The 12,196-nt window shown below is 40.0% G+C and overlaps 2 long non-coding RNA genes across 2 annotated transcripts in view; one reads left to right on the top strand and one right to left on the bottom strand.

The window, feature by feature from the left end:
- LOC144318559 (uncharacterized) overlaps window positions 1-7,736 on the bottom strand; it is a 30,857-nt gene extending 23,121 nt beyond the window's left edge. Inside the window, exon 1 of the long non-coding RNA XR_013384560.1 lies at window positions 7,621-7,736. This is a non-coding gene — a long non-coding RNA (uncharacterized LOC144318559). The remainder of the gene's footprint in view (window positions 1-7,620) is intronic.
- The window catches only part of LOC144318558 (uncharacterized), a 37,016-nt gene continuing 29,775 nt past the window's right edge, over window positions 4,956-12,196 (top strand). The window contains exons 1-2 of the long non-coding RNA XR_013384559.1: window positions 4,956-5,043; window positions 7,974-8,056. This is a non-coding gene — a long non-coding RNA (uncharacterized LOC144318558). The remainder of the gene's footprint in view (window positions 5,044-7,973; window positions 8,057-12,196) is intronic.

Genomic DNA, 12,196 nt, shown 5'->3' with positions numbered 1-12,196 from the left:
GGGAGGAGTATTAGGGTAACAGCAGACCTCTCCACAGAGACCTGGCAGGCCAGAAAGGGCTGGCAGGATATACTCAGGGTCCTAAATGAGAAGAACATGCAACCAAGAATACTTTATCCAGCAAGGCTCTCATTCAAAATGGAAGGAGAGATAAAGAGCTTCCAAGACAGGCAGGAACTGAAAGAATATGTGACCTCCAAACCAGCTCTGCAAGAAATTTTAAGGGGTACTCTTAAAATTCCCCTTTAAGAAGAAGTTCAGTGGAACAATCCACAAAAACAAGGACTGAATAGATATCATGATGACACTAAACTCATATCTCTCAATAGTAACTCTGAACATGAACGGGCTTAATGACCCCATCAAAAGGCGCAGGGTTTCAGACTGGATAAAAAAGCAGGACCCATCTATTTGCTGTCTACAAGAGACTCATTTTAGACAGAAGGACACCTACAACCTGAAAATAAAAGGTTGGAGAACCATTTACCATTCAAATGGTCCTCAAAAGAAAGCAGGGTAGCCATCCTTATATCAGATAAACTAAAATTTACCCCGAAGACTATAGTGAGAGATGAAGAGGGACACTATATCATACTTAAGGGATCTATCCAACAAGAGGACTTAACAATCCTCAATATATATGCTTCGAATGTGGGAGCTGCCAAATATATAAATCAATTAATAACCAAAGTGAAGAAATACTTAGATAATAATACACTTATACTTGGTGACTTCAATCTAGCTCTTTCTATACTTGATAGGTCTTCTAAACACAACATCTCCAAAGAAACGAGAGCTTTAAATGATACACTGGACCAGATGGATTTCACAGATATCTACAGAACTTTACATCCAAACTCTACTGAATACACATTCTTCTCAAGTCACATGGAACTTTCTCCAGAATAGACCACATACTGGGTCACAAATCGGGTCTGAACCGATACCAAAAGATTGGGATCGTCCCCTGCATATTCTCAGACCATAATGCCTTGAAATTAGAACTAAATCACAACAAGAAGTTTGGAAGGACCTCAAACACGTGGAGGTTAAGGACCATCCTGCTAAAAGATGAAAGGGTCAACCAGGAAATTAAGGAAGAATTAAAAAGATTCATGGAAACTAATGAGAATGAAGATACAACCATTCAAAATCTTTGGGATGCAGCAAAAGCAGTCCTAAGGGGGAAATACATCGCAATACAAGCATCCATTCAAAAACTGGAAAGAACTCAAATACAAAAGCTAATTTACACATAAAGGAGCTAGAGAAAAAACAGCAAATAGATCCTACACCCAGGAGAAGAAGAGAGTTAATAAAGATTTGAGCAGAACTCAACGAAATCGAGACCAGAAGAACTGTGGAACAGATCAACAGAACCAGGAGTTGGTTCTTTGAAAGAATTAATAAGATACATAAACCATTAGCCAGCCTTATTAAAAAGAAGAGAGAGAAGACTCAAATTAATAAAATCATGAATGAGAAAGGAGAGATCACTACCAACACCAAGGAAATACAAACAATTTTAAAAAAAATATTATGAACAGCCATACACCAATAAATTAGGCAATCTAGAAGAAATGGACGCATTCCTGAAAAGCCACAAAATGCCAAAACTGGAACAGGAAGAAATAGAAAACTTGAACAGGCCAATAACCAGGGAGGAAATTGAAGCAGTCATCAAAAACTTCCCAAGACACAAGAGTCCAGGGCCAGATGGCTTCCCAGGGGAATTCTATCAAAAGTTTAAAGAAGAGACCATACCTATTCTCCTAAAGCTGTTTGGAAAGATAGAAAGAGATGGAGTACTTCCAAATTCGTCCTATGAGGCCAGCATCACCTTAATTCCAAAACCAGACAAAGACCCAACCAAAAAGGAGAATTACAGACCAATATCCCTGATGAACATGGATGCAAAAATTCTCAACAAGGTACTGGCCAATAGGATCCAACAGTACATTAAGAAAATTATTCACCATGACCAAGTAGGATTTATCCCCGGGACACAAGGCTGGTTCAACACCCATAAAACAATCAATGTGATTCATCATATCAGCAAGAGAAAAACCAAGAACCATATGATCCTCTCATTAGATGCAGAGAAAGCATTTGACAAAATACAGCATGCTTTCCTGATCAAAACTCTTCAGAGTGTAGGGATAGAGGGAACATTCCTCAACATCTTAAAAGCCATCTACGAAAAGCCCACAGCAAATATCATTCTCAATGGGGAAGCATTGGGAGCCTTTCCCCTAAGATCAGGAACAAGACAGGGATGTCCACTCTCACCACTGCTATTCAACATAGTACTGGAAGTCCTAGCCTCAGCAATCAGACAACAAAAAGACATTAAAGGCATTCAAATTGGCAAAGAAGAAGTCAAACTCTCCCTCTTCGCCGATGACATGATACTCTACATAGAAAACCCAAAAGTCTCCACCCCAAGATTGCTAGAACTCATACAGCAATTCGGTAGCGTGGCAGGATACAAAATCAATGCCCAGAAATCAGTGGCATTTCTATACACTAACAATGAGACTGAAGAAAGAGAAATTAAGGAGTCAATCCCATTTACAATTGCACCCAAAAGCATAAGATACCTAGGAATAAACCTAACCAAAGATGTAAAGGATCTATACCCTCAAACTATAGAACACTTCTGAAAGAAATTGAGGAAGACACAAAGAGATGGAAAAATATTCCATGCTCATGGATTGGCAGAATTAATATTGTGAAAATGTCAATGTTATCCAGGGCAATATACACATTTAATGCAATCCCTATCAAAATACCATGGACTTTCTTCAGAGACTTAAAACAAATTATTTTAAGATTTGTGTGGAATCAGAAAAGACCCGGAATAGCCAGGGGAATTTTAAAAAAGAAAACCATATCTGGGGGCATCACAATGCCAGATTTCAGGATGTACTACAAAGCTGTGGTCATCAAGACAGTGTGGTACTGGCACAAAAACAGACACATAGATCAGTGGAACAGAATAGAGAATCCAGAAGTGGACCCTGAACTTTATGGTCAACTAATATTTGATAAAGGAGGAAAGACTATCCATTGGAAGAAAGACAGTCTCTTCAATAAATGGTGCTGGGAAAATTGGACATCCACATGCAGAAGAATGAAACTAGACCACTCTCTTTCACCATACACAAAGATAAACTCAAAATGGATGAAAGATCTAAATGTGAGACAAGATTCCATCAAAATCCTAGAGAAGAACACAGGCAACACCCTTTTTGAACTCGGCCACAGTAACTTCTTGCAATATACATCCACGAAGGCAAAAGAAACAAAAGCAAAAATGAACTATTGGGACTTCATCAAGATAAGAAGCTTTTGCACAGCAAAGGATACAGTCAACAAAACTAAAAGAAAACCTACAGAATGGGAGAAGATATTTGCAAATGATGTATCAGATAAAGGGCTAGTTTCCAAGATCTATAAAGAACTTATTAAACTCAACACCAAAGAAACAAACAATCCAATCATGAAATGGGCAAAAGACATGAACAGAAATCTCACAGAGGAAGACATAGACATGGCCAACATGCACATGAGAAAATGCTCTGCATCACTTGCCATCAGGGAAATACAAATCAAAATCACAATGAGATACCACCTCACACCAGTGAGAATGGGGAAAATTAACAAGGCAGGAAACCACAAATGTTGGAGAGGATGCGGAGAAAAGGGAACCCTCTTACACTGTTGGTGGGAATGTGAACTGGTGCAGTCACTCTGGAGAACTGTGTGGAGGTTCCTCAAAGAGTTAAAAATAGACCTGCCCTACGACCCAGCAATTGCACTGTTGGGGATTTACCCCAAAGATACAGATGCAATGAAACGCAGGGACACCTGCACCCCGATGTTTATAGCAGCAATGGCCACGATAGCCAAGCTGTGGAAGGAGGCTCGGTGTCCATCGAAAGATGAATGGATAAAGAAGATGTGGTTTATGTATACAATGGAATATTACTCAGCTATTAGAAATGACAAATACCCACCATTTGCTTCAACGTGGCTGGAACTGGAGGGTATTATGCTGAGTGAAGTAAGTCAGTCGGAGAAGGACAAACATTATATGTTCTCATTCATTTGGGGAATATAAATAATAGTGAAAGGGAATATAAGGGAAGGGAGAAGAAATGTGTGGGAAATAACAGAAAGGGAGACAGAACATAAAGACTGCTAACTCTGGGAAACAAACTAGGGGTGGTAGAAGGGGAGGAGGGTGTGGGGTGGGAGTGAATGGGTGACAGGCACTGGGGGTTATTCTGTATGTTGGTAAATTGAACACCAATAAAAAATAAATTAAAAATAAATAAAAAATAAAATAAATGTAAAATGTTTATGAACCAAAAAAAAAAAAAAAAAAAAGAACACTTAGATTCCATAAGAAGACCCTCAGATCTTTCTTTCCCTGTGCATGACGATGTGTAATTCTAAGATAAAGATAATGGCTGTTCCATCAACCTAAGTCCCCAAATGACTAGGATGAACTGAATCCCGTCACCCTGATCCCACTGTCCCCAGATGGATATGAAACACAAACAAGGAATAAATCTTTGTTATTTTAAGCCACTGAGCTTTTGGGGTTGATTGTTAATCCAAGTCATTCTAATCTACCTTCCCTGATGTCTATACTCACAAAGAAGTAGAGTTATAAATTACTAGTTGGATGTAACAAGAGAAAGAAAACACCTTGGGATGGAGGGCATATCTGACCACAGAGATTGCTGGAGTTCTCTTTCATAATCTTTACTTGGCTTAGACTGGCATTAAGATTCCTTTAATAGTGGCATACCTCAGCACTAAGTGCCACTAATAATGTGCTTTTCAGATAGCTTCCCACTAGGGCTCTATGCAAAAGATAACATAGTAAGGCCCCAAAATAGTGTGGTTAAAATATGTTGATGCCTTGAAGTGAACTCTCTGAAATTCTAAATTTAATTCAGCTCAACACACTCAGCACAGTGGTGGAGAAAAACATCATGTAAGACGTGTCTTTAAATTCAGGAGTTCAAACTTGTAAGTAAAAAACAAAATGCACTTAATTTTTAAGTATACTGTGCTGTAGACTTAAATACCCTTCTCAATGAATCTTTAAAACCTTTTGGGAAAGGCATTGTGATCTTGAACTCATAATGTTGACAATTTACTGTGCTTGTGTGCTTTATATATAATGACTTATTCGTTTACTGCAGCAAGTCCACGAAGAGGAGGCCGAGACTCAGGGGGTTTAAGGAGAATTTCCAAATACACACACTAGTAAGTGGCAGATATGGGATTCATATCTAGGTCTAATTTCAAAGTCTGCAATTGCTCAGCATCGAGGTGGGTGCTATGGAGGGGTTAGCATTAGGAATTTGGCATCTGTGGGGAAGATGACTAACATTTTTTAGTATGAAACTGAGAAAAGCTCCCAGCAAAGCCAAGCACATGTAGCCAGTAAGTTCTTTCTGTGAGAAATTATTCCTCTGAGATTTTCCCCATTGACTTTTTATTCCAACCATAGCATCGGTTCAGTGGTCCCTCATGATTGTTGGGGATCTGTGTGATTTGGAACCTGGCTGGAATGTCTTCTCTTTGACTTTTCTATCTAGAAAACTTGTACTTACACTCCAAACTCAGTTCAAATATCAGCTCTCCGGAAAACCCTTTCCTAGCTACCCCAGGTAAGTTCATCAGTCTCTTCATGGGACCAGCAAAGCACGTTGCTCCGACTGATAGCATCAGCTTCGTTGTGTTATAACTTAGCTGTTCTCAGGTCTCTCTTTTCTACTAAACTGGGAGTGGACGCAAAATGTCTTCAGCCTGGTTCCTGGGACTTGCATAGTGCTTGGCACATGGCAAATGCTCCAAGATGTTTGCTGAGTAAAAGGAGAAAGTTTTGCTCCCTTTCACGCATAGATACTGCCGGTCGAAAACGATAACTCAATCATGAGACCCAGACACAGCAGGCCCATCAGAATGACTTGTGCCTTTGATAACTGAATTTTAGCAAGTGTTCCACAGAAACAAAACAGGCAGTCCTCCAGCAGGATTTTGACACAAATACCTAGGTAAGCAGCGCTTCTATTTTGAGCATCCTGTCATCTCCCACTTGTCTCCAGAGCGATGTAGAATGAGCTCCGTGCTGGCACTGAGGATGATTTAGGAATTTCAGCTCTGGGAGGAACCACTGCTCTTTGCCTCTCTGTCCCTGCGCCCTCAGAGCAGGCCCTCCACACTGTCAGAAGCGTCCTGATTCAGAGCAAATCGAGACAGATGGCAGAGTCCTCATGCCAGATTTTGATAAATAAGCTTCATAGCTCTGGGGTAGCAGGACACTTTTCTCCATTGGTGTATAAATATTCATGAAGAACTCTCTCTCTCTCACGCACACATACACACACACACACACAGAGTCTCTGCTCAGAAAAAGAAATATACAGCAAGAATAAGAAAAACACACACACACATCTACAGTCATTTGCTTTGGACACATTCCTAGAAAATTTTGCTTCCATTTACTACCCTTTTCCCATCCAGAAAGGCCTGATTTATTTATTTGTTTGTTTATTTATTAAGCGTTTATTTATTTATTCATGAGAGACACAGAAAGAGGTGCAGAGACACAGGCAGGGGGAGAACGAGACTCCCTGCGGGGAGCCCCTTGTGGGACTCGATCCCAGGACCCTGGGATCACGCCCTGAGCTGAAGGCAGATGCTCAACCGCTGAGCCACCCAGGTGCCCCCAGAAAGGCCCAATGCAAAATCTGTCTAGTCCAGAGAGCTTCCACTGCTCAACCACAGTTGCAGTATGAGGTAGACTCTGAGTCGCTCTTTCCAGGGGTTCCGTACTTAGCGTTGTCAATATTTTCCCCTGTGATTGCCAATTATGATAACATGACACTGCCAAAACTCATTTATCAGTCATCTGTGAGTTTTCCCCCTTGTAGACAAATCTGTTTATATATGCTCATATTCCAGGAACAGAGAACATATGGATTGTCTCATTCTGCTGTAGCAGTTCAGAATCAACAGTTTGCCTAAACTTAGCTAATTAAACCTTAAAATTAGATAGCTGATTATATTCTCTGAACACATGGCCAGAATATTTGGGAACAAAGTATTATCTCGATCCTAACAGCTATTATGGTTTATTTTTTGTTTATGGTTCTTCATTCCTACACTCGCAGCTTTGGATAGCAAGCATGATTCGGAGGTTATTTACCCAATTCAGCATTAAAAATGTGCCCCCAAACTGTGCTGACTTATCAGCATTTTAATGTTATGACACATATGTACATATTACCACAGCTCAAGTTCCCTCCTAACCCAAATTAGGAGAAGATGATATTTTGCACTTTTGACGAGTTGAGGTTTATATATTTGCAAATATATTTATGTGTTATATTTGTATACATAATGAAAAAGATGAAAGACATGGTTAGTGTCTTGTTGTCTACTAAAAACTCATACTAGATCTTACTATATACTTTGGATTATCAAAGCTGCATTGCTGAAACAACTTTTATATTAAAAATAAGACAGCAGCAGACTAGGTGTGAATATATATTACGGGTCCAGGGGAATTCGACTGTGAGATTTTGGAAACTTTACCTTTCCAGAATTCTGTCTTCATAGCTTTAAGATGAGAGGATCGAACTCAAAATGCTACTTAATAACTTCTCTTTTTCCTTCCTCTGCCCTCTTCTTCATTTTGCAGCTGAACCCTGTGAGAGACAGTAAAACTGTACACATCCACATGTAACTGGAGGAACAGAATTCTTCCCAATTCATTTCTGGGGGCATTGCATGTACAGAGCTCCTAAATGCATATTCCTTCAACTCACAGCATGTGAATATGCCTAGATATGTTATTTGGCCCAAAGTGGTAAAATCTGTTAACTGCAGTTCCTGCCAGGTCCTTGATAGGTGGATGGATTTGAAACAGGAGCTCATTTCTTTTTCAGATTCATCCCTGGACACAGCTTGGAAACCAGATGATGGCTAAAATGATGAGCAAATGGGTGTAGCTAACACCTTTGCTCATATGGTAAGGAGTATCCCATTCGTAGGCAGGGGTCTGCATGGATTCTGTTGCATGTAGGGGAAATATTTCTTTTTTAATGTATGGAACTAGTTTACCCTGTTTCCAAGAATAAATACATGTCTTTGGGAAGTTTTTTTGCCCCCATACATGTATTTGATTCATTGACTTGGACTGGATGACCAGTGTGGCTTGTTCTTTTCTGGATCTCACACTATGGGGAGATTTCAAAGTGGTTCACACTCTTAGAGCCAAAGCCCCTCTACACCATCTTGTTAAAGCTCCAACAATGGGTTGAGCTACACTGAATAAATTAGTGTTCAGAAATGGCATTGCAGGGAATCTTATATCCCACAAATTGTCTCATAGGGAAAGGAGATGATGAGTTCCAGTACGACTAAATTTCTGTCTCCGAATCTCCATATATTTCTAGTGGCAGACAACTTGATTTTAGTTATTTCTGTATGTCTTCCTTTTCAAATCCCATAATCTCAGTTTTGTGCAGTGCTATCATGCCCACAGAGTATATGGGGGGAGGAGCCTCTGTGGTGTCTGCTTCTTTGTCCTCTCAAGTGATCACTGAGAACCCACCATCCTTTACTGTGTGGTCCCCTCAGATCTAACCTGATTCCGTGTCTCGGTTCCAGGAAATAAAATATTTTGATGAACTGCCACCACTTCCATTTCCTTCAGTGGGATTTGCCACCTTCCCACTGCTCTCTTCTCAGTGCTCTGAGAAACCAGGCCTTAGGTCATCCTGCCCCGGGACACCTAAAGTTCCCTCACTTGGGGTTTCTCTTGCTCCCCTTTTCTCTTTTTCTTTTGCTTGCCTCTCTTTCTCTTCTCTTCTCCCCTTTCTCACTCATCCAGGGGAGTCCGCTGGGATTGAACCGACTAGAACACACTTGATAGCTTCACACAGGAATTTAACAGACATCTCAAACTTCAAACATACAAATCAAGGCTTCTGAGTTCAGTTCCTCAAACTGCTACTTCTTCAATGTTCCCCATCTCAGACAATGACACTTGCTCACATTCAGAAGTAAGAAACTTGGAATCCTCCATGATTCCTTGCTTGTCCTAATTCTCCTCACGCCAAGTCTTCACCTGTTTACTCTTAAATCCAATCCTTACCTATCCATTGCTTTGTCTTGTATCATGGATGGACTGACTCCAGAAGGCCGCACTTCCCAGGGTCCCCTAGCAGCCAGCTGTCAGCTGGACTTACCTGAGAGGCATTGTAGTAGATCATAGAACAGGAACAAGGAGAGAAGCCAGGGTCTCTCTCCATTCCCGCTGAGTGCGCTTCAGTAATGGCTGCTCCAGTCTCCCAGTGGAAAGACCCTCTACATTCCAGTCTCTGCTAGATGGCCGTGGCTTCTGGACTATGATAATACTTCATCCTTCCAGCAGAGAGACAATAGTGGCCTTCTGCTATACTAACCTATGGGATGCCTCATCACCCTATATTGGCTTCTTGGCTCTTCCATCCACTTGTGTAAATAACTTTCCTTAAATTTCCTCCCTTGCATCTTACTGGCCAGAGTTTATATCAAACACCCATTGCTTAAACATATTACTGGATAGGGGGATGGAATGGAACAATCTGCTTACATTAGTCCACTTTCATCTTCTGGCACCAGGAAAGCCATGAAACTCTTAGTAATTTCTCAATTTTGCTTATTTATTCCCAGCAGCTCTTTCTACTATTCCTTAATCAAGAGAGGAAAAAGATAAAGATATCCAACTCTATTTATTTCTCTAAATATTTGGAGGTATTAGTAAGTATTCTGAGATTAGAAACAGCTCTGCTTTTGTATTTGCTGAAGAATTTTATCTTCCCTTGGTTGTCATTTCCTGAAATACATTACATTAGGCTATGCCCTTATTTGTTGTGGGTGGAGGAAAAAAGCTATTTTTAAAACTACTTTCCTCATTTTGTTTTTTAAAAAAGATTTTATTTATTTATTTATTTATTTATTTATTTATTTATTTATTTAGAGACAGAGGGAGTAGGGAGAGGGGTAGAGGGGAAGGGAGAGAATTTCAAGCAGACTTCACACTGAGCACACGGAGTCCGATGTGGGGTCAATCTCACTGCCCTGAGATCATGATCTGAGATGAAATCAAGAGTTGGATGCTCAACTGACTGAACCTTCCAGGTACCCTAACTTTTCTCATTTTGTATAGGAAGAAGAAATACCTATGAGGAAATTTCTTTAAAAAAAATTTTTTTAAAAAGATTTTATTTTTTTAAAGTAATCTCTACATACAATGTCAGACTTGAACTCATAACGTGGAGATCAAGAGTTACATGCTCTACCAATTGAGCCAGATCAGCACCCCTCTGTGAAGAAGATTTTATTGACTTAATTCACAAGTGAAGTTATTTTATATAAAATTTAATGAGACACCATTAAACTACATTGCATAGGTAATTGCTTAGAGGTAAAACCATGAGGAAAATCAAGGAGATGGGGGCGCCTGGGTGGTTCAGTAGGTTAAGAATCTGCCTTTGGCTAAGGTCATGATCTCAGGTCTTGAGATCAAGCCCTACATCAGGCTCCCTGCTCAGCGAGGAGTCTGCTTCTCCATTTCCCTCTGCCACTCTCCTTGCTTGTTTTCTCCCTCACTCTCTCTCCCAAATAAATACAGAAACAAAATCAACAATAGCTGCAAACTGTAGAGCCTTGTTACTTAAAAGAAAATCAGATTACACTACTAACATGTTTAATAATCTCCCAATATTTCCAGAAGCAATTAGATTCTGATCCAAATGCCCCACTGTGGATGTCAAGGCTTTACAAAATCTGATGTTCACTCGCCTCTACAACTGCTCCCTTATCGCCCCTTCTTGTCTAAGCCCCACCCACACTAGCCTGAAATTCCTTGAATATGTCAAACGCACACCCACCTTAAGGTTTTTGTACTTGCTGTTTTCTCTGCTTAGACTATTCCTTGCCAAGCTCTTCACAAAGCTGGTGCTACCTGAAAGGTCATATTCAGCTCCCGGTTTATCATCGCTCAGATGCCTTCCCTCAATGCCTGACCTACATTAGTACCCCTGCCCTATCATCCACCCCATCCTCTTCCATCACTGCACTCCTTTCCATCACCTTGCTTTGTTTCTTTCAAATATTTGTCACTACATGAAATTATGAAATATATCATCTCCTATACTTTTACTTCTTGAAATTATTTTGTTAATGAGTCTACTTGTCTCTCACCATCACCTACTAGAATAGAAATTCCATAAAAGCAGGAAACATTTCTATCGTGTTCATTGTTTTTAATCTTCACATGAAAAATTGTTCGGCACATATGTGCTTACTTATTGAATATTTGCTGAATACATGATGTTTCACCATAACCATCTCTACCTCTGAATAAAAATGATCTTTTCTTAAGTTGTCTCTCTTCTAGAGTATCACCTTAAAGGATTTAAACCAGGAGGCAAGCAATGCTGATGGGGGCAAGACATACTGACATAAGAGAGAGAAGGACAGTGGGAAGAGCTCTGCAGAAATGGAAAGTATGGGACTTATGTAAGACTATAGCTCTACGAGGTTCTAAGTGATTGTGGCCACATGAAAATAGTAGCCCAGTGTGGCTAGATCATCCAATTTTCAAGAGAAGTCAGAAATTCATATTTCTATGTGAAATATGTCTAGTTATTGAGGCACCTGGGTGGCTCAATGGTTGAGCATCTGCCTTTGGCTTAGGTCATGATCCCGAGGTCCTGGGTTTGAGTCCAACATGAGGCTCCCGGCGAGGAGCCCATTTCTCCCTCCATCTATGTCTCTGCCTCTCTCTGTGTGTCTCTCATGAATAAATAAATAAGATCTTTAAAAAAAAGAAATATGTCTAGTTATTACATGTTACCCCAGGTTTTAAAAAGTCCTATATGAACTCAATAAAATATATCTGTGAACCAAATTTAATTTTGGGGTTTCTGGTTTGAAATTTGGCTTAGGAAGTAAGAAAGAAATTCCCAGTCAAAAACCTCCTCTGGGGCAAAGAATGGAATCTGTTATCAGATTGAACAAAGGTGAAAAAAAAATGAACAAAGGCAAAGAAAAGGGAAAAATAAAGGTTAAAAAAAGTCAGATTGGTATCTCAGTATTATCCTGCCACAGGGTTTCTCTG

Source organism: Canis aureus, chromosome 8 (genome assembly GCF_053574225.1).
Source record: "Canis aureus isolate CA01 chromosome 8, VMU_Caureus_v.1.0, whole genome shotgun sequence".
In the NCBI taxonomy this organism is placed as follows: Eukaryota; Metazoa; Chordata; class Mammalia; order Carnivora; family Canidae; genus Canis; species Canis aureus.
This window is presented reverse-complemented; position numbering and strand designations above follow the sequence as displayed.